A 24,022-nucleotide genomic window follows, 5' to 3' on the forward strand; every position below is an offset into this window, starting at 1 on the left:
CTTTACCGAGCATGGACTTGTAGATGACCTGGAGCCAGTGGGTCTGGCGACGAATATGTAGCGAGGGCCAGCCAACTAGAGCATACAGGTCGCAGTGGTGGGTGGTATAAGGTGCTTTAGTAACAAAACGGATGACACTGTGATAAACTGCATCCAGTTTGCTGAATAGAGTATTGGAAGCTATTTTGTAGATGACATCGCCAAAGTCGAGGATCGGTAGGATCTAGTTTTACTAGGGTAAGTTTGGCGGCGTGAGTGAAGGAGGCTTTGTTGCGAAATAGAAAGCTGATTCTAGATTTTATTTTGGATTAGAGATGTTTGATATGAGTCTGGAAGGAGAGTTTACAGTCTAGCCAGATACCTAGGTACTTATAGATGTCCACATATTCTAGGTCGGAACCATCCAGGGTGGTGATGCTAGTCGGGCGTGCGTGTGCAGGCAGCGAACGGTTGAAAAGCATGCATTTGATTTTACTAGCGTTTAAGAGCAGTTGGAGGCCACGGAAGGAGTGTTGTATGGCATTGAAGCTCGTTTGGAGGTTAGATAGCACAGTGTCCAAGGACGGGCCGGAAGTATGCAGAATGGTGTCGTCTGCGTAGAGGTGGATCAGGGAATCACCCGCAGCAAGAGCAACATCATTGATATATACAGAGAAAAGAGTCAGCCCGAGAATTGAACCCTGTGGCACCCCCATAGAGACTGCCAGAGGACCGGACAACATGCCCTCTGATTTGACACACTGAACTCTGTCTGAAAAGTAGTTGGTGAACCAGGCAAGGCAGTCATTAGAAAAACCGAGGCTACTGAGTCTGCCGATAAGAATATGGTGATTGACAGAGTCGAAAGCCTTGGCCATGTCGATGAAGACGGCCTGCACAGTACTGTTTTTTATCGATGGCGGATTTGAGATGGTCAGTGATCTGTTTGTTGACTTGGCTTTCGAAGACCTTAGATAGGCAGGGCAGGATGGATATAGGTCTGTAACGGTTTGGGTCCAGGGTGTCTCCCCCCTTGAAGAGGGGGATGACCGCGGCAGCTTTCCAGTTCTTGGGGATCTCAGACGATATGAAAGAGAGGTTGAACAGGCTGGTAATAGGGGTTGCAACAATGGCGGCGGATAGCTTCAGAAATATAGGGTCCAGATTGTCAAGCCCAGCTGATTTGTACGGGTCCAGGTTTTGCAGCTCTTTCAGCTGTTGGCCGAGGTTGGAATAGCCAGGAGGAAGGCATGGCCAGCCGTTGAGAAATGCTTGTTGAAGTTTTTGATTATCATGGATTTATCGGTGGTGACCGTGTTACCTAGCCTCAGTGCAGTGGGCAGCTGGGAGGAGGTGCTCTTGTTCTCCAAGGACTTTACAGTGTCCCAGAACATTTTGGAGTTAGAGCTACAGGATGCACATTTCTGCTTGAAAAAGCTGGCCTTTGCTTTCCTGACTGACTGCGTGTATTGGTTCCTGACTTCCCTGAACAGCTGTATATCGCGGGGACTATTCAATGCTATTGCAGTCCGCCACAGGATGTTTTTGTGCTGGTCGAGGGCAGTCAGGTCTGGAGTGATCCAGGGGCTACAGTGGGGCAAAAAAGTATTTAGTCAGCCACCAATTGTGCAAGTTCCCCCACTTAAAAATATGAGAGAGGCCTGTAATTTTCATCATAGGTACACTTCAACTATGACAGACAAAATGAGGAAAAAAAATCCAGAAAATCACATTGTAGGATTTTTTTTGAATTTATTTGCAAATTAAGTATTTGGTCACCTACAAACAAGCAAGATTTCTGGCTCTCACAGACCTGTAACTTCTTCTTTAAGAGGCTCCTCTGTCCTCCACTTGTTACCTGTATTAATGGCACCTGTTTGAACTTGTTATCAGTATTAAAGACACCTGTCCACCTGTCAAATCCTGCAGTGCCAGACGTGTCCCCCTGCTTAAGCCAGTACATGTCCAGGCCCATCTGAAGTTTGCTAGAGAGCATTTGGATGTTACAGAAGAAGATTGGGAGAATGTCAAATGGTTAGATAAAACCAAAGTAAAACTTTTTGGTAAAAACTCAACTCATCGTGTTTGGAGGACAAAGAATGCTGAGTTGCATCCAAAGAACACCATACCTACTGTGAAGCATGGGGGTGGAAACATCATGCTTTGGGGCTGTTTTTCTGCAAAGGGACCAGGACGACTGATCCGTGTAAAGGAAAGAATGAATGGGGCCATGTATCATGAGATTTTGAGTGAAAACCTCCTTCCATCAGCAAGGGCATTGTAGATGAAACGTGGCTGGGTCTTTCAGCATGACAATGATCCCAAACACACCGCCCGGCAACGAAGGAGTGGCTTCGTAAGAAGCATTTCAAGGTCCTGGAGTGGCCTAGCCAGTCTCCAGACCTCAACCCCATAGAACATCTTTGGAGGGAGTTGAAAGTCCGTGTTGCCCAGCAACAGCCCCAAAACATCACTACTCTAGAGGAGATCTGCATGGAGGAATGGGCCAAAATACCAGCAACAGTGTGTGAAAACCTTGTGAAAATGTACAGAAAACATTTGACCTCTGTCATTGCCAACAAAGGGTATATAACAAAGTATTGAGATAATCTTTTGTTATTGACCAAATACTTATTTTCCACCATAATTTGCAAATAAATAAATTTAAAATCCTACAATGTGATTTTCTGGATTGTTTTTCTCATTTTGTCTGTCATAGTTGAAGTGTACCTATGATGAAAATTACAGTCCTCTCTCATCTTTTTAAGTGGGAGAACTTGCACAATTGGTGGCTGACTAAATACTTTTTTGCCCCACTGTATATGTGTTCTTAGTTCTGCATTTTTTGAACGGAGCATGCTTATCTAAGATGGTGAGGAAGTTACTTTTACCTCCACATGGGTTTACCTCCACATCACCCGCGGAACAGAGGAGGAGGAGGATGAGGGTGCGGCTAAAGGCTATCAAAATGGTCGCCTAGAGCGTTGGGGACAGAGAATAAAAGGAGCAGATTTCTGGGCGTCGTAGAATATATTCAGGGCATAATGTGCAGACGGGTATGGTGGGGTGTGGGTACAGCGGAGGTAAGCCCAGGCACTGGGTGATGATAAAAGAGGTTGTATCTCTGGACATGCTGGTTGTAATGGGTGAGGTCACCGCATGTGTGGGAGGTGGGACAAAGGAGGTATCAGAGGTATGAAGAGTGTAACTAGGGGCTCCATTGTAAACTAAAACAATGATAACTAACCTGAACAACAGTATACAAGGCATATTGACATTTGAGAGAGACATACAGCGAGGCATAAAGTAATCGCAGGTGTTGATTGGGAGGGCTAGCTAAAACAACAGGTGAGACAACAACAGCTAATCAGCTAACACAACAACAACAGGTAAAATTGCGATGACTAGGCAGAGAGGGTCGGATTAACTACACACAATACACCTGAGTTCGCAGCTGGGGCCAACAGATAAAATAAATAAACAGAATGGAGTACCGTGATTAATGGACAGTCCAGCAGGCATCAGCTATGTAACCAGGTGATCATAGTGTCTAGGGGGCAACAGTAGATGGAACAGGGAAGCCGCCACTACGCTAGCGACACGGCATTTAAAGTTAGTAGCCCTGGGCTAGTAGGAGCGTCTGCTCCAACGGAGGCCGGATGAAGGCACAGCGGATGGAGTATTCGTCGGCAGACCAGTCGTGGTTGTGCGGTGGGGCGCCGTGTCGACAGAGAATCCAAGCCAGATGGCGAAAGAGATATTGTGGAATTTAGTTTGCTAGCCGGGAGATGTGCCTGGCTCACGACTAACTGGTGCTAGCTTCGTGGCAGTGGCGTTAGCCAATATATCCAATCGGTAGCAGCGGTGATCCGGTGCCAAGGTCCAGAGTTTATAGCAAGGATCCGGTGGAGTATTGGGCTCTAGCCGTGTATGAGTGTGGTTCGGGTGAACAGCTGAGTAGGCCGGGAGGTGGGCCACAGGGATAGCTTCGGTACTGGGTCACCACGGTGAGTGCAAGCTAGCTGTGAGCTAGCTAGCTGGAAGCTGTGAGCTAACTAGCTGCAAGCTAGCTGTGAAGATCAGAAGTAGTGGTCCAGGGATTACGGCAGGAATCCGGCGTTGTTGTGGAGAGACAGTCCGATACTGGTAGACTAGCGAGTAATTATCCAGGCTAAAAACAGGGCTGGTATCTGTGCAGAAGGTAAAAGCCGCTAGCAGTGGCTAACAATGACTAAATAGCTTGTAGCTAATTAGCTGGTTAGCATCTGGAGGTTCTTGAATGTGTTCTAAAATTTCTAATAATAGCAATTCCATATCACATTGGGTGAGGCAGGTTACCGGAAGGTATAATTGAATTAAAAATCGAAAAGAGATTGAAAATAAATTGAAATATGTATACAAAAAATACGAAAAATACAAAAGTACACAAGAGGACAAAACAAACACGTCTTCACTGCTACGCCATCATCTACGCCATCTTTGAATAATGCTAAGCTATTTGCCAGCTATGTGTGATGCCATGTTTTTTGACATTATACACTGCATTTAGGGTGTCACATAAACTGTCAGACCAAAGATGTTATAAGAAAATGAGGTGAAGGAATGGTTCACTCATCTTTCGAGCAAACATCTGGAATTGAATGAAAGGAAGTGAATGATCGTAGACGGCACTCCCCCTTCAACATGCATACTGCAAACAGACCAAACTCATCTTGTCTCCTCTTCTTATCTTTGGTTGACGCGAAAAAACAAACATTGTGGCAAGCATAAACTACCCATCGTCTTTTTTTTACCCCCTCGCCCCTCCACATGTTGAGGGTCAGTGTGCCGGAGGTGTTGTTGCCTACCCTTACCAACTGGGGTCGGACCGTCAGGAAGTCCAGGATCCAGTTGCAGTGGGAGGGTTCAGTCCCAGGGCCCGTAGCTTGGTGATGAGCTTGGAGGGGATTAGGGTGTTATGAACAGCATTCTCACATAGTTATGTCCCCTCTTATCCAGGTGGGAGAGGGCCGTGTGAAGTGCAATTGAGATTGCGTCATCTGTGGATCTGTTGGGGTGGTATGCGACATGGAGTGGGTCTACGGTGTCTGGGATGAAGGTGTTGATGTTTGTCATGACCAGCCTTTCAAAGCACTCCATTACAGATGTGAGTGCTACAGGGCGATAGTTATTTAGGCAGGATACCTTGGAGCTCTTTGGAACAGTGACAATGGTGGTCATCTGGAAACTTGTTGGGATTACAGACTGGGACAAGTATAGATTGAACATGTCTGTGAAGACACTTGCCAGCTGGTTTGGGAATGCTTTGAGAATGCGGCTTGGTATTCTGTCTGGCCAGGTGGGCTTATGATTGTTAACCAGTTTAAACATTTTTCTCACATCGGCCATGGAGAGCGAGATCACAGTCAACCGGAAAAACAGGGGCTTTCATGCAAGGCACAGTGTTAAATTCCTCTAAGCGAGCATAAAAGGCATTTAGCTCGCTTGGGAGTTCCACAACTCATGACTAGGTTTCATTTTGTAATCCGTTAACGTCTTCAAGCCCTGCCACATACGACGAGTGTCGGAGACAGTGCAGTAGGATTCCCCCTTCCTCTAATATTGTCCTATTGTATGTTTGATGTCTTGTCAGAGGTCGTAGAGGGCTTTTTTGTATCTGTCGATGTCCGTGTCTAGTTCCTTTTAAGCGGTAACTCTAGCCTTTAGCCCAGTGCGGATATTGCCTGTAATCCATGGTTTTTGGTTTGTACATGTTCTTATAGTCACTGTGGGGATGACATTGTCTATGCACTTATTGATGAAGCCCACGACTGCTGTGGTAAATCCCTCAATGCTATCGGATGTATCCTGGAACATATCTCAGTTTGTACTAGCAAAACAGTATTGTAGCCTTGCGTCTGCTTCATATGACCACTTCCATATTGAGCGCATCACTGGTACTTCCTGTTTGAGCTTTTGTCTGTAAACAGGAAGCAGGAGAGTGGAGTCATGTCAGATTTGTGAAAGAGAGGACGAGGGAGGGGGTTGTATGCGTTTCTGTGGGTAGAATACAAGTGGTCTCGAGTTTTAGCACCCCTAGTGGGGCAGGAGACGTGTTGGTAGGTGAAGTAGGACAGTTTTAAGTCTCCCCGCGTTAAAGACTCCACCCAGCAGAAAATCTGCCTCTGGGTGAGCTGTTTCTTGCTTGTTTATGGCCCCATATACACACACAGAGGGTGTCTGAGACATGTTGGCAGAGCAGACATGCTGGGACTTGAGTGTTTTGCTGATTGGTGAAGAGCATGTGAGCATCGTGTGAAAACAACACAGAGTTTGATAAGGCCAGAGAGAGGGCGAAAGAGAGGGCAAATGGGAGGAAAGAAAGAGAAAAAAGATGGAGAGAGATGGTGATGACATGGATAGGGAGGTGGGGGGAAAGATGTGGAGAGATATAGAGAAAGGAAGAGTAAGCGAGTGATAGAAAGTGAGCTAAATAAAAAACGTGAAACATTGTTTAATTGGTGCTTTATCTCATGCAGATTGCATTATCGACAGTCAATGTCAAACTCTGTGTGTGTGTGTGTGTGTGTGTTAGCAACCGGTGGGTAGGACAGCTGTCAGGAAACAGTGTGTCTCACTGTGTTTTAATGGAGACTTATCAGTCACTGCACACAACACATATCCTTTATGATTACACTATATATACAAAAGTATGTGGACACCCCATAAAATTAGTGGATTCGGCAATTTCAGCCTTACCCATTGCTGACAGGTGTATAAAATCGAGCACACAGCCACGCAATCTCCATAGACAACCATTGGCAGTAGAATGGCCTCACTGAAGAAGTCAGTGACTTTCAACGTGGCACCATCATAGGATTCCACCTTTCTAACAAGTCCGTTTGTCAAATTTCTGCTATGCTAGAGCTTCCCCGGACAACTGTAAGGGCTGTTATTGTGAAGTGGAAATCTCTAGGAGCAACAACGTCTCAGCCGCGAAGTAGCATGCCACACAAGCTCACAAAACGGGACCGTCGAGTGCTGAAGCACGAAGCACGAAGGGGTTGCAACACTCACTACCGAGTTCCACAATGCCTCTGGAAGTAACGTCAGTACAAGAACTGTTCGTCGGGAGCTTCATGAAATGGGTTTCCATGGCCGAGCAGCCTCACACAAGCCTAAGATCACCACGCGCAATGTCAAGCGCTGGCTAGAGCGGTGTAAAACATGCCGCAATTGGACTCTGGAGCAGTGGAAACGCGTTCTCTGGAGTAATGAATCCCGCTTCACCACCTGGCAGTCCGACGGACGAATCTGGGTTTGGTAGATGCCAGGAGAACGCTACCTGCCCGAATGCATAGCGCCAACTGTAAAGTTTGGTGGAGGAGAAACAACAGTCTGGAGAAATGTCCTCTGGTCTGATGAAACAAAAATAGAACTGTTTGGCCATAATGACTATCGTTACGTTTGGAGGAAAAAGGGGGAGGCTTGCAAGCCGAAGAACACCATCCCAACCGTGAAGCACAGGGGTGGCAGCATCATGTTGTGGGGGTTCTTTGCCGCAGGAGGGACTGGTGCACTTCACAAAATAGATGGCATCATGAGGCAGGAAAATGATGTGGATATATTGAAGCAACATCTCAAGACATCAGTCAGTAAGTTGAAGCTTGGTCGCAAATGGGTCTTCCAAATGGACAATGACTCCACGCATACTTCCAAAGTTGTGGCAAAATGGCTTAAGGACAACACAGTCAAGGTATTGGAGTGGTCATCACAAAGCCCTGACCTCAATCCAATAGAAAATGTGTGGGCAGAATTGAAAAAGCGTGTGCGAGCAAGAAGGCCTACAAACCTGACTCAGTTACACCAGCTCTGTCAGGAAGAATGGGCCAAAATTCACCCAACTTATTGTGGGAACCTTGTGGAAGGCTACCCAAAACGTTTGACCCAAGTTAAACAATTTAAAGGCAATGCTGCCAAATACTAATTGAGTGTATGTAAACTTCTGACCCACTGGGAATGTGATGAAAGAAATAAAAGCTGAAATAAATCATTCTCTCTACTATTATTCTGACATTTCACATTCTTAAAATAAAGTGGTGATCCTAACTGACCTAAGACAGGGAATTTTTACTAGGATTAAATGTCAGGAATTGTGAAAAACTGAGTTTAAATGTATTTGGCTAATGTGTATGTAAACTTCCGAATCAACTGTATGTGTCACGCGGTGGGTAACTAGTGCAGTGAATCAGGCGCAGGAGAGCAGAAATGAGTGTACAAGGTATTTACTTCCACGACAGCACCAGTATACAGACAATACTCAAGGTGCGGAGAAATACCGGTCACTCGAAAATAACGGGCGTAAATACATAACCCCGCAAACATAACCAGCCGACAAGTACCAACATGAACAATCAATAAACACGCACATTAACATGTGGGAAACAGAGGGTTAAATAATGAACATGTAATTGGGGAATAGAAACCAGGTGTGTAGAAAACAAAGACAAAACAAATGGAAAATGAGAAGTGGATCGGCGATGGCTAGAAGACCGGTGACATCGACCGCACAACGCCGCCCGAAGGAGAGGGACTGACTTCGGCGGAAGTCATGACAGTATGTATGTGTACGCCTTTTGCTCAGTAACTTTTTGGTATGCACTGACAAAAGCCCTCTCTGGATAAGATTTTGGCCCATATTCACAAAGCATCTCAGAGTAGGAATTCTGGTCTAGGATCAGTTTTGGATACGGCCCTGCGTTACACTGATAGATGACTATAATCCACATGTCCAGGTCTGTAGCTGTGATAAGAGGTTGTGATAGGGAGCTATGCAGGGAATGTGAAGTGACATTAGAGGGAGGGGGTCGTGTTGTGTTTAAATACCTTGTGTCTCAGTGCATTAAAACAGGCCTCAGATGATGATGCCAGCGGTGAGTTTTATCAGAGGTATCATCCATGCCAAGCAGAGCTGGGTGCACAACCAACTGGACCCAACCCCCCGGCATGCCATAGAGCAGAGCAGGCAGTCCTTTCACACCAGGGGCACTGCCCATTTATGTGGCATATCTGCTCTCTTACCCTCATCCTTTACCTCTAGATAAAATGAGGAGGGGAGGGGGAACATGGGAGGAACTCAACTGTGAAACTCCTCACAGTGCTCAAGTATAAACACTTCAGCCAGAGACTCCAACCATTCTTTGCTAGCTAAATAGTTTCTGTTTTGCTTCAGCCTTTGAAATGCCACGGTCCTGAGCGCAAAACAGTTTATAACAAGGAATGGGATAGGGGAGGTAGAGGCGGAGGGGGTTTGAAGTGGATGCTCTGAATTCTTGAGAGGCACAAAGCTGCTTTGATAGAGACAAACTGCACGGAACGATGTCTGTGGATGGCCTGCCGTTTGTCCGCATCGACCCCCAACTCACTTACACACAGACACATACCCCACCCTATACCTACTGCCTCGAGGGGAACGAGGTTGGTCAGGCAGGTCTTATAGGGACAAACACACACACACACATCATCCACTCAGCGGGGAAAGGGACACACAGGTCAGCAGAGGTGCTCCTTATTGCATGGCCTGGTCAAGTGGCAGGTCTAATCTGATTAAGGATCCACTCAGCCTCTGTTCTAGGGGCTTAATTACGTGATGGGGCTGGGTCCCGGCCAAACACACACACACACACACACACACACACACACACACACACACACACACACACACACACACACACACACACACACACACACACACACACACACACACACACACACACACACACACACACACACACACACACACACACACACACAGAGGCACGCACATGAAAACACACACACGTTTGTTTTACTGTCCTTGTGGGGACCAAACAATTTATTCCTATTCAAAATCCTATTTTCCCTAACCGTTAACCCTTAACCTTAACCATAACATTACCCCTTACTCTTAACCCTAACCATAAACCTAACCCCTAGTTTAAAATAGCCTTTTTCCCTTGTTAGGGCCAGTGAAATGTCCCCACTTGTTCAAATGTTCTTTGTTTAACTATCCTCGTAAGGGCTTCTGGTCCACACAAGGAAAATAAAACCAAAAACACACACACATGCAACCACACACACACACACACACACACACTCGCAGAGCCCCACAATCTGCTTCTGCACTGGACACACACACACAAAATGCTCATTGGGTACCTCACCCAGGTAGGCCTAATGTATGATACAAGCCAGCCAGGGACATACCCACAACTCTCAGGTTTAGTGATCAAACATCTACTTCCAAAGATGAGTGTTTAACAAGTACAATCCAGTGAACATATTACTTCTATCGGCCTGCATAAAAATCACACACTAACCACTCGATCCATGCGTCCAGTGATCAGTCCTGAAATTGAGATAATCTGCTAGAATTGTTCCCTATCAACCTCATTTAGTGCATCCTTTAGTTGCCCCATCACCGTGGAGCCACTTGACATGGGCTGCCGTGTCATCTGCATACTGAGAGGATCCTGACACAAGCAACCCTGCTTCTGGGCCTTTAATCTTTCCACAGGCCTGGCTCAACATGCACTTACTAAGTATTTGCAGGCCTGTGCTACTTGTGGGATTGTTGGAATGTTCTTAACCAGTGTGAACTTTGGACAAATCCAAGCCGCTCATCACACTTTGGCGAGGACGTGTCACAGTAGACCTTGGGCTGGGCTAAACTTTAGACGATACAACAGAGGCAGAGATAGTGAATCTAGCACTGATGTTGCTTTCCCTCAACCGGACCATCCAGGATGAGGAAGAGAATGATACGATGCTGCTGGACTGGGACACGGTTGATGATAAATGGTCCCTTATGGCATAGTAATGACATGATGATAGATCTATTGATGTGTTTAGGAGGGGGAGTTGTACGCTACCTCTGTAAAAGTGAGTGAGAAGATTAACGGCTGAACAAGTACTACCGAGCAAGATCTGATAGAAGGAGAAAGAGAAAGAGAGAGAGATGGGGGGAGATGGCAAGGGAAAGAAAGAAAGAGAGAAAGAAGGTGAATGAGGGAGAGAGAGAAAGACTGAGAGAAACATACTGATGAAGAAAGGGAGTAAGTGTGATATTAATTGAAGAAATAAAATGTGCTAGAGAGTCGGTGATAGATAGAGGCCTTGGAGAGTGGGGCTAAAACACCTCTGCACTTCAGCCTGGTGGTCCCACTGATCAGGCTGTACACACTCACAGGCCTTCACACAGTACAGCTCTTTATTCACACTAACACACACAGGCCTTAACACACTGTAATGTTTCAGAGAAAGTCTACAGAAAGAAAGAGAGAAAAATAGAGAGAGATGGGGGAGAGGAAGAGACAGGGGAAAGAGAGAGAGAGAGAGATGGGAAAAGGAAGAGAGAGAAAGAGACAGACATAAATAGAAAACATACTGTATCACCAGACAGTCTAGTTCAGGAAGAGAGACCCCAGTCCCCCACTGCAAACAGGAAGGGCCTTTGTTGTGATTAGGCCAACTAGCTTGAGTGTTGTTTGTCTGATTCTGTTGCTCTGTTAGTGTGTGTTCCTCTACACACACACACACACATACAGGCACACACACAAACACACACACACACACACACGTATTAGACAAACACACACAGCTACATCTCATTCATTGACAGTCTGGTGCACTCGGCTACACAGTCAGAGTGAATGGTACGCTCTAAAAAGAGTAATGGAAAAATCTATACTGGAGTCCGGATATTTCTGGACCAAGCGGTCGCCTAGCGCTCATCATTGGCTACCGACGGTCACCACACACTGTGACCACATGTCAATGACCGCGACACTGAGTGCACTGTGGCAGAAAGAACCAGATTATTGTAGGCCTACAGCAAGACCATTTGGCTATGGTTGCAGTAATAGTATTTCCCTATGATTTATGACACATTTGTATCTTACAGTTTGCATTTTGGATAACAATTGACTGTAGGTGTCTTATGCATGTACTCATGTAAAGCCTTTATTAAAGCCATATAACACATTATAATATTTGCCCGTAAACTGTCATAAGTAGTTTTAAATAGTTATGCGTCAAGGCTTGAGATGCAACAAGACAGTTTATAACGGGTGTTGAAAATGACTGGTCATCCAGTCATATGGTCTAACGTCAACATGTTAATAACAACTGCTATTGTACAGTCTGCATGACAACATACGTCATATGTTTTTACAAGCTACATAAGAGTCCACATACCAGGGTGTTATGTCATTTACCAACCTCTGTGTCACATTATTACATTGAATGGAATGATGGGCACCATAACCATGTCATATGCCCTTATAGAGTGTGTACAGACACCTTAAGTAAAGTGCTATTCATTTGAGGTGCTGAGGTGAAACAGTGAATGTGCTTAGATCAATTCCTCAGTACACACAGTATGTCACCAGAACGCACAGTTAATCCCTGTCATTTCGGTAGATCGGTAGAAATGGTCGGATAAATTGTAAGCTTCCGCAAACTTGAAACTCACACGCCTATGGTTTTTACTATAACACCCTTTTTTGTGTGTGTGTGCACAAGATCCTGTGAAAAAAACGGGCCCCTCGCCTAGGGAAATCAAATGCCCGTCCAACTGATTGGTTCTGGTGACGGCCCTAAATCCCACTCTTCTTCTTCCAATTTCAGCAATATGATTAGCTGAAACAAGAGCTCTCAATAACTTTACATCGGATCTGCAAATTGTCTATTTGTGTCAGCGAATCATATAGCTGAAATTTCATAAACAGTTTGGAGAACCATCGAAACGTTACAGAGCGTTTGTGCCAGCGAATCATATCGCTGAAATCGGAAGAAGGGTGAGATTAACATTAAATGGGAGAAGAGTTATTGGCTCCTGTTGCAAACCTAGCTAGCTAGCTAGCTAGCTACTCAGCAAATAACATGGATAGCTAACAATAGCTTGAGTTAAATAACGTGTATTAACAGGAAACGGTCATTGCGTTTAAAGTGTAGGAGGATGTTAATGTGCTACAGAGGAGTACGTTTTTTAATTACACCTGTAGCTAGCTAGCCATCGGTAGGTTGATGTTGCAATTCTTAGGTACATCTGTGCTCCCATTTCCCCATGTTTCTCACTAGTGTGTGATGCAGCCCACAATTCTGTGCGTTCCTCCATGTAGGGATTCCTGCATGTGCAAAGCTGTCATCAAGGCAAAGGGTGGCTACTTTGAAGAATCTCAAATATAAAATAGATTTTGATTTGTTGAACACTTTTTCTGGTTACTAAATGATTCCATATATGTGTTATTTCATACTTTTGATGTCTTCAATATTATTCTACAGTGTAGAAAATAGTAAAAAATAAATAGTAAAAAAACTCTGGACTGGTACTGTATATTTAATTTACTCTATATACACATAGCAAATATTACTGCCCACGAAAGCTTCCCATCTCTTCCTTCTGTCATGGTGAAGACGATCTGCATGATGTTGTATAGGTACAGTTACACAAGCTAGTAGGAGTCACCATAGACCTGAATGACCAGAGAGCTGACGGAGTCTATTACCAGAGCTCTGAAGATTTATGAGCAGTCAAAATCTTTATTCACACAGAGGAAATGACTCACACCTATATATAGTGCTGTGTGACTTTTGTCACTACACCTGTGCTATACCCTAACCCATGGACACTGTTTTATTGTATCCAGGGGCCCTCCTTTACTTTTTCTCCTCCATGGTAATGCAGAGATTATAGTTGTTCCACAGTGACCTCCCACTAGTATCGGCCGGGCTGGGAGTCGGCCACAAAGGCTGACGGAGAGAGAATGTGGGAGTCTCTCCCACTGAAGAGACTCTCCCACTCAACCTGTGGTTTGGGTGTCTGACTCATTCACTATAGCCGTGATGTTACATCAGTCTTCCCAATTAAAACAAGTGCCCTCTTACACAAGCTTGATTAGGAAGGCCAATCTTCTGGTTTCTTGGATGGCTTGAGTTCGTGCACGTGTGTCCTTTCAAAATCCTGTTTCGTTTTTTATATGTCTTGTCAATGCTGATTGGTGGTAATTGCCAACCTCCTGATTGTCAAACACTATTATGGCGCAATTCCACTGGATGAACAAAACCATGGTGGGCTGTGCCGGAACCAGAACAAACTAGCCTTGTTGGTTCTTGTTTGTTTTCCATTTGCAGTTGAACTGGAAACAGGACTAGGTTTATTTTTAAGAAATTTTAAGACAGCGACCGATGACGCAATTCAACAGCGAAATTGTTGTGATCCTCGGTGACTGCCATTTTTAAGTATGGAGGAGTTAGCCGGGCTATATTTTGTGTCATCCTTGTAAATTTTATTAATGGGCAGCAATCTAGACTGAACGAGAGGAGACAGCTGAAAAGAGATGGAGAAATACACAATGTAAGTTGTTAACATGCGAGGGAGGAGAGGATCGCGTCAGCCGGTTGAAAGACCAGCTTACAAAACAAATGCTCCGTGAGAGGTACAGAGTGTGCTTTTATCTGTTTAGCTAGCTGTTGTGTATCTGTCTTTGTGAATTCCTCAAAAGTTATTTGGAATGAGGCCAGCCATTACAGTTTCTTGCAATAAGATGCAGTCCTGCAATACGGTATTCCTCTTGCAGTATGCTGTGTGTGACAGGACCCTAGGAAGTATGCACAATGTATCTATCTAGCTGGCTACATAATGTGTATCTGTCTTTGTGATAGATATACATTGTACATACCTAGGCCTACATATTGCAAGAGTAATAATGCAGGACTGCACCTTATTGCAAGTGTAATAGCTAGCTGTCCTCCTTCAATACTGCAAGAGTCATTTAGCACTCCTATGAGAAACACTTCCTGACCTAATCAGATGATAAGTAATCAACCCAATCAACTATTATTATCTCCAACTATGCTATGGTGAGTTGATGTCCCACTGACAAACAAACACAATGTTTAATGACAGATTTTCTCTTTTTTCCTTCTTTATGATTTTCTCAGACACCCAACTCCACCAACACCGTTTGGACAACAAAGCGCCTGGACCAAAACTGAACTATTAGCATGACAGACCAAGCCTGGCCACTTAGTTCAGTGGGTCTCTTCCTTTTTGGTTACTACACCCCCTATCACATGATTTTACCCTGATTAATAAAGTACTGATATACTCCCTTGTGTTCATTTTACCATTAGACATACGTTCTTATAAGTTTTGTTTCTTACTTCCTGTGAATAACCTACTACACAATTGTATCTTCTATGTTCGACCAACGTTTGTTGTTTAATAAAAGTGTGTAAATCATGTCTAATCTTTATTTCCGACATTTAAAATCAACACAAGCATGTTTAAGAAGTTTATTGCTCCAACATGTATATTGTAATTGTCTAACCGTAGGCTAAATTCAATGAACAGTAATTGAAAGCCACATTTACAATGCGTTTTGTGTAGAGCAAATTTAAGAAAATAAAAAAATAAGTATTTTACACAAGAACTTCAGACAGTTTAGTCTAGTGACACGTAGAGCTTTTATGGCTTGGACAAACAGTCCAAATACAGCTATGTAGTTGTTATTAAACAAGGCGGTCTGGGCCATCTCAGCAGCCCTGGCTGTCCTGTCTGCTGCCTCATCTTCACGCAGCTGATTAAAGAGCTGATCCTGCTGCTGACACTGGGCCTCATGTGTCTCCAGGTATGAGTCCTCAAGTCTCACTCACGAAATGCAGGTATTCACTGGTTTTGCTTGCAGTGCGTTTTCTCTTCCCCTGGGAAAATATTTAGGCAGAAGTAATGCCATGTAAAAGGTAAGGAATGATAAGGTACACACTCCAAAGCAAACCTGAGGGCAGCAAGTGTGAGTTCAGTTTTGTTCTCCATCCGTAACTGTCTCATCAAATGTATTAAATATTCTCCCGGAAAGGCCACTGTGGGATCCAAGTAGATCAACCAGATACACCAATGATGCAAATAAAGGTAAGGTATTGGGCCATAATTTGATTCATTGAATCAGTGTTAACAGTTTTATATATAAATTCCTAGATCCACACTCCTTGAATAATGTTTAGGATCATAATCCTGCCATGACAAAAGCCCTCTGTGGATGAGATTGCCCACCCCTGTTGAAGACTGCTAAGTTGTGCGATTAGGGCTAAACAATTGACAGTGAACTGTTTACCAACCAAGAATGGACCCTTGGTGCCTGGGGGTGCAGGGATCAGGAGTTGCAGGAGCATTGATTGTGTCGATGGACGCCGGGTGTCTGGGGGTGCAGAGCTCTGAGGTCGTAGGTTCACTATTCGAGCACGCAGCTTCCTCTGAGTCGGTAGGTTCAGGAATGTCCTCTATGTATGTTTGTATAATGTAAAGTCAGATACTCCGGCTAACGTCAAACATGTACTAAGTCCACAGCGTTGGCCTTCCATGGATATTTACATGACAAGTTGTCATCCCTAGTTCACGTCTCGCACAGTGCTCACTCTCACAAGCTACAGCTAGCTACGCTGAAGACATTGGTAGCTAGCTAGATAGTAATTTGGCTAAAAAACAGTGTATTGTCGTGCTGATCATCGCTGCTCGGCGTCATCATGGTTTCAAATATCACTGTCTGATCCACTGTTGCTGTTGTGGTCTTTTTATATTTTTATATTCTTGTTTGAGTTTCTGAATTTTTTCCCTGCACTGTTTTACTGACCGATGGAATCCCATCTCGGCTAATGTATCCAGTATATTTTTGAAGATCTTTTAATTCCTGGTGGGAGAATCCAGTTACCACTGGATTCTCCAACTGACCAATTTGCTGCTTCCATTACTTGTTTTTGGCTTGAGAGTTATTCACTAGTGTCGCTGTACCAAGTTCTATCTTTGGCTGTAACGTTCGTGGTCAGATTGACCGTCTCTTGTAAAAATGGCGCCAGTGACTTGTACATGAGTGTTAACATACGCGAGCGACACTGCGATATAATTGCACAAGAGCAATCATTGAGTACGGCCATTTGTAAACCCACCCACCAGCCTACTTGGTTCGAGGTCAGTACCAGATATCAAACAAGGCTGAATATCCTGCTTGGTTCCAGGAATCAAGCGGGCCATGGGCAAATGGAAATGAAATAGGAACTGTGATATTCACGGCCCAGCACGGCACGGCCCTGCAGTGGAAAAGCATCACTAGTTACCTAACAGTGTGAGGGCAGGCGAAAGCACAGTAGGACAGAGTGTGAAGGGAACAAGAGTGAATGGCCCTCAATGTATAGTAAGGGCATTTGAGGACACTGCCCACCACTGCCCAATTGCAATAATATCTAGCACACTAGAACCTACAGGCATCAATATCCAACACATAAAGCAGATATTTTTCACCACTTCTTAGTGTTCACACTGTGAGAGCCTTACAAATGCAGAGGGATAATGTCATTAGGAACTGTGTAAGTGTATATGGTGTACCTTTGAATTGCCAAAAGAGGAAGGTGAATGTCTTGAACACTCAATATGTCTTGGACACTGTCTTGGACACTCCAAGTCCAAGGCAAGGTTAGGCCGCATGTAAGTATCATCAGGAATGGCTTTACCTGGTCTGGCTGATGTAACAATGCTACAAGCCAGTGTCGGAAGCCAAAATACCCATAGAAGAAACAAGACACACTTAGCTGTGCTGAACCTTTGGCCCAGAAGCGCTGAGCTCTTACCTCATAGTGTGTCAGTTGAGAGTTGAGCAACAGGCAGGCTTATCTGTTACGTCACCCTGGACCTGGGACCCAGACTGGACATCCACTCAGGCCCTGTCCCTAGCCCAACCTAGGGCTCTCAGAGCGGGGGAGAGGTCAGAGAGAGAGAGGCCCCCCTCTGGGAACACCAGCTGGGCTTATCTCTACTGCTGCCCCTCTCTTGTCCTCTGTGTGTGTGTGTGTGTGTGTGTGTGTGTGTGTGTGTGTGTGTGTCAGAGATTCTGAGCACTATCGTGAGTTTTTGTGTATGCACTATACACAGAGGGCTTGAATTTGTTTCTGTGTGCTTGTGAGCATACAGTTGAAGTCGGAAGTTTACATACACCTTAGCTAAATACATTTAAACTCAGTTTTTCACAATTCCTGACATTTAATCCTAGTAAAAATTCCCTGTCTTAGGTCAGTTAGTATCACCACTTTATTTTAAGAATGTGAAATGTCAGAATAATAGTAGAGAGAACGATTTATTTCAGCTTTTATTTATTTCATCACATTCCCAGTGGGTCAGAAGTTTACATACACTCAATTAGTATTTGGTAGCATTGCCTCAAAATGGTTTAACTTGGGTCTAATGTTTCTCGTAGCCTTCCACAAGCTTCCCACAATACGTTGGGTGAATTTTGGCCCATTCCTTCTGACAGAGCTGGTGTAACTGAGTCAGGTTTGTAGGCCTCCTTGCTCGCACACACTTTTTCAGTTCTGCCCACAAATGTTCTATGCGATTGAGGTCAGGGCTTTGTGATGACCACTCCAATACTTTGACTTTGTTGTCCATAGGCGATTTTGAAACCACCCCTTTGGAAGTATGCTTGGGGTCATTGTCCATTTGGAAGACCCATTTGCGACCAAGCTTTAACTTCCTGACTGATGTCTTGAGATGTTGCTTCAAAATATCCACATAATTTTCCTTCTTCATGATGCCATTTATTTAGTGACGTGCACCAGGTGGACGGTGGATATAGATACTTTTGTACCCGTTTCCTCCAGCATCGTCACAAGGTCCTTTGCTGTTGTTCTGGGATTGATTTGCACTTTTCGCACCAAAGTACGTTCATCTCTAGGAGACAGAACGTGTCTCCTTCCTGAGCGGTATGACGGCTGCGTGGTCGCATGGTGTTTATAGTTGCATTCTATTATTTGTACAGATGAACGTGATACCTTTGGAAATTGCTCCCAAGGATGAACTAGACTTTTCTGAGGTCTTGACTGATTTCTTTTGATTCTTCTTTTGAGGCCCTACGTTTTTAGAGGCTAATCCAAACTTCCACTGAAGTCTTGCTACGAATTTTCACTTAGTCATGCATTAATATCAATGGGAGACTGAGTGAAGATTCTACTTAAGTGAAGTTAGGATTCACCCCGAAGAGCAGAGGACGCTGGAAAGAACTAGAAAGCTAGCGGCTTACTACTGTAAGAGACATGGCAAGTAGATTACTGTCTGTCTGTCTGTCTGTCTGTCTGTCTGTCTGTCTGTCTGTCTGTTATGCAGGGCATTGGATTCTCTATGTTTTTGCATAAGGTGTTGTAACTGACCTAGTGCCTGACTCCCAACTCACACAATATATTGTACTGGCAAAACAAAGGCTTTCCCAATATCTAGCCCTCTTGTCTCAGTGTCCGGCTGTTCTCTGTTGTTCCCCTGGCCATGTTACCCCAGAAACCCAAACATGTCCTTTCTCTATTCCTTAGGATCTGTGCTCTTTCTTTCCTCTCTGGGCAAACACTATCCCGGCTCCAACTCTCCTCTCTGCCACCATACAAACACACACACACACACACACACACACACACACACACACACATACACACGCAGGCCGCGCACACATTCTTTGCACACGGACACCCTGTTTAAAAAACCAGGGTGGCAGCCAAACAAAGAGAGAAAGAATAGAACAGAAACTGTATGACTGCCATCCCTCTCTCTCTCACAATCACCTGCTTCTCTTCCACCGCCTTCTCTCATTCTCTCCCTCTCCCTGAGACGACATTACTGCAGCAGAGTGACAAACATCATGTGGTTTAGAGAGAAGAACTTTGATCTGGCGTATCTTTGTGAGTCTCTCTGTGAGTGTTTGATTGCCAATGTGTGAGTTTCCACATGTGTGAACTATGCAGTCTTTGTGTGTGTCTTCCTTTGTCTTGCATGTAACTTTCCAAGACTGAATCAGACTGTTATGAAACATCCCTTGGTTTTGGCAGCTCTCTGTCCCTTGATAGAGAGTAGAATGCACACACACACAGCCCTCCCTACGTCCTCCTGCCCCATGCATTGGCCGGGGTATGCAGAGTTGAAGAGTGTGTGTGTGTGTGTGGGGGGGGGGGGGGGGGGGGTCGGAGGGTGTGTGTGTGCATGCTATTGCTCAACACACAGACAAACAGCGTCTTATATGGTTCCCGTCTGCACGGAGCTGGCCCGCTAACCCTCCATTCAGCAGCCTGGAATGTTTGGTGATCAACTCCACTGGAAAGCCCCGTTTATCAATACACACTCCCAGCCCCCTCAGGAGACTAACATATTCCACAGAGCAGGAAAGGCCTCACCCAAGGAAGAGAGGTTCAAATTCCACAGCTGATACAAAAACAGAGCAGAGGAACTGATGTCAACACTATCTGAACATCCCACCATTCACATCTCATGAAGTGGAAAATCAGACAGGGAGACAGGGAGAGAGAGACAGGGAGAGAGACAGGGTGAGAGAGAGAGAGAGAGACAGAGAGAGAGAGAGAGAGAGAGAGAGAGAGAGAGAGAGAGAGAGAGAGAGAGAGAGAGAGAGAGGGTGAGAGAGAGAGAGATTTTGGTCACATGCTCCTAAATATTTGACCAAGTGGTCAAAAATGTCAATTTCAAAAAAACTTTTTGGGATCCTTCTGAAACTTTAGGACTATGTCAAGCAACAAGTTGTTGACAAAAAAAAATCTGAAAACATAAATATGGAGCCATCCCAGATTTGCCAAGCCCCCCAGATTTGGGGGGCTTGGCAGCCACTATAACAAACAAACAAAAAATAGATATATATAATAATTCAAATACATATTTAGCTCCCAGTCAATGTCAGTATACCAAGACAAGAGTCTCATCTATTCAGATGCAGTTGGAACCGAGTAGATAGCCCATAGAGTTCCAAAGATAGAGTTAAAAGTCTGATGGCACCGGCGCCCATATCGCCCATATCAGTGGCCATTTTAGGTCGCACTGGTATGTCAGATTAGCTTAATCGTCAGTTTCTCAGCCTCTGAGTGTAACAGAAATACAACACTTTGAATGAATAACAGACAAATGTTCATAACAAGCAGCCATGGATGACATTTATAATAAATAAAAAAAAGGATCTGTTCAAAACACGAAAAACGTACACAAATGCATATGTTGAAATATCACATTTTACAATTATATTTGGGGGAATTTAAACCATTTAGGCCTACTTTCTGTCTCTTTGACAGAAAGTTTTTATTTTTTTTACCATCATTTACAATTGGGGGGGGGGGGGGGGGGGGATGTTAAAGGACCCACATATCATAGATATTGTCATACAGTGGTGAATAATTATAAAGTAGGCCTCGCTAATTGGTACACAAAACAACATTTAAAAAAGTTGCGTTTAATTATTCATGTAATAGCCTAAATTAGGTTGCAAGTAACAGCAAAACATAGGTGTATTCAACATGCTTATACGGTTATGCAATCCAATGCAAGCGTGGTCAGTTACTTCTGTTACGTTTTTGCTGCATTGTTTATTCTTGTGATAAGACCTAGGCTAAATTCTGTAATTACGGCACTCAACCAGGTGCTTACCTTCAATGGTCATTCGCCTCTGGAATCTTTACTGTTCTGCGTGGTCCACTTCACAGTCCTCGCTTTCCCTGTATTTAAGTTATTTTGGACAGCGCTCGTCTATTTCTCTTTCCATTTAGCTGCAAGGCACAACACACAATAACTATTCAGTAAGCTACAATCCTGTATGATACGACATTTGTGAACACTTCATTTCTACTGGCAAGTTTTCCTTCTTGGTGAGACTTGACCCCTGTCTTTAGATGCCTTTTGGAGTGGTTTTGCTGAGACCACTTCGCTCTGATACACTCCAGACTTTTCAGACGCCAGAAGGAATGCAATTACATGGAGCCTATTGCATATTGCAAAAAAAGTGCAGACAAACTTGTATTTTCCGGATATAGTCTTAAAATTATGAAAGTGTCATCCAATAACAGTCGCTATCAGGGCTGTCAACTCTGGTGGTCTTTCGTCTGCCTCTCTGTCTGGGTGTTCACTGGTGCTGATGCGAGTTTTCCACTTTCCTTTTGTTTCTTTCAAACCTAAACATGGGCTTTGTAGAAGCTTGCGCCCGACTTTCCTTGTCTAATTCATTCTCTTGTCTCCACCAAGACAACGCTGTAGACTACATATAATTTTGCGGATATTTCTTATTCGCCTGTTATCTATTCTAACCAGTGACTGGTCTATTACTACTATCCAAATCGAACTACTGCCTACGCGCAAATGTGTTTGCAATTAAGCCGATGACGAAAACACACGTGGTATCCACAACATAAATAAAGGCTATACCAGTATTTATTTGTCAATGATGTAGGCAAATTTTGAGACAAAAAATAAATTACATCTCAAGTCCTTGTTTCACCTCCAATCACACCCCATTCAACGCGATAGTGCATGCGTTGCAAGACTGCGGTGTATCCTCACCAAATTGGCCCGAAGTTCCTGGAGTCTCTGTGGTCTCGCCGTCCTGTCTCTCGCTCTCTGTTGCCACATGCTGTATATGAACCCAGTTTCGCTCCAGCCCATCCAGCGACAAAAACGCCAGTGCCTATCAACGAGAGCCGTGACGGTGACGACAGCCCGGCGCCAGTTCGCGAACGATTGGTTCTTTTTGAACGACTCTTTCTACTGACTCGAGAGTCATGATTCGTTTTGCTGAGTGACTCGTTCGTTTTAGCCGTTTGTTCAATCTGCTGGCCGCAATGAATTATACAGCAGGGTTAATACTCGCCCATCCGTTGACTCTAGAGACGTGCTCCAACCGACAGCTGGCTGTCTGGTCCGGCGTTATGGGTCTGGCTCGCCCACGTACCGTGTTGCCCGTCGAAATTAAATATTTAAATATTTATCAGTTATTTGACCGAGACGCGCGCGGACAGAAAGACGCATACATCTCAGTTAAAGCGTCCGAGCGAGCGAAACAGCGCCTCTCTGTCTCGGTATATGTAGACTATGTTTCTGATGCTGTCTGGACAAAAAGAGCAGCCTCTGGCATGCCATACTATTTCTGTCCAGGCAGCATCACATAGATGGGCTACATATAGTATGACAGAGGTGCACTGTTTCGCTCGCTAGTTTCAGCAGAGAGGAAGAGGCGAAGCGAGCAGGCTCACTCTAGCCAAAATCTGTCCAGAATAAACCCAATGCGTTTCTATGGGCATAATATGCAGACCTAAACTTGTCGCCTGCATTCCCTCCTTTGGTACAACGACTCCCATTTTTAGGGATGGTAGTAATACAGTCGTACCCTGTTGTATTTGTGGTTGGTTGTTGGAGAGAGAGGTGAATTAAACCTGATCTGAATGCTCAAGCTATAGCCTACCAACTATGTCTATTGCCGGACTTGATGACATCTTTATAGTGACTATGCTTAATCAAATTCACGCCATCTCTGTCATATTCTTTACCTCAGGATAAATATATTTGGCCTAGTATGCATCCTGAGTATTATTTATCTCTCTTCCTTGCTCAACCCATGTGTGTGTGTGTGTGCTTGTGTGTGTGTGTGTGTGCAGTGAAGACATGCCCACGTTTTATCATGATTATGTCTAATTAGTGTCATTGGAAGGAACCCCCAGTAAGGGGTTCCTTCCAATGTGAACAGAGCAAAGAAATGCTGGGCAGATTGTTAGAAACTCAAGTGTGTGCAGTATCGTCAGTGGAGGAGGAAAAAGAGTGTATAGTGAAGCACAACGTTTGGTTTGATTTTAGATGCCGGTGATGTGCAGTCCTCACAGGATTTGTGTTAATAAATTCAGTTGATCAAGCTACAGTATGTAGTCTATTAATTCCTTTTTGATTAATAAATAAACTGACCGGTTTTGTTGTTTCTCTGTAACACTGGCCACCTAGCAATTTTATAGAGTTGGCATACACAGGAAATTTGAGATCAGAATTTTAACACCAACAGGGTTACGTTAAACACTTTCTTAGTGTGTATATGTGACCCACTGAAATAGTCTTAATTTAAGGAAAGAAATTCCACAAATGTACTTTTAAGAAGGCACACCTGTTAATTGAAATACATTCCAGGTTCCACATGAAGCTGGTTGAGAGAATGCCAAGAGTGTGCAAAGCTGTCATCAAGGC

The 24,022-nt window shown here is 44.4% G+C and overlaps 1 protein-coding gene across 1 annotated transcript in view; it reads right to left on the reverse strand.

Moving 5' to 3' along the window:
• Positions 1–22,467, reverse strand: part of LOC139389361 (rho-related BTB domain-containing protein 2-like) — a 93,903-nt gene extending 71,436 nt beyond the window's left edge. The window contains exons 1-2 of the mRNA XM_071136063.1: positions 22,358–22,467; positions 21,452–21,570 (exon numbers count right to left, since the gene is read on the reverse strand). The gene's annotated coding sequence lies outside the window, so the exon portion shown is untranslated. The remainder of the gene's footprint in view (positions 1–21,451; positions 21,571–22,357) is intronic.
• Between the last annotated feature and the right edge of the window lie 1,555 nt (positions 22,468–24,022).

The sequence above is a fragment of the Oncorhynchus clarkii genome, chromosome 30, assembly GCF_045791955.1.
Source record: "Oncorhynchus clarkii lewisi isolate Uvic-CL-2024 chromosome 30, UVic_Ocla_1.0, whole genome shotgun sequence".
Taxonomy (NCBI): Eukaryota; Metazoa; Chordata; class Actinopteri; order Salmoniformes; family Salmonidae; genus Oncorhynchus; species Oncorhynchus clarkii.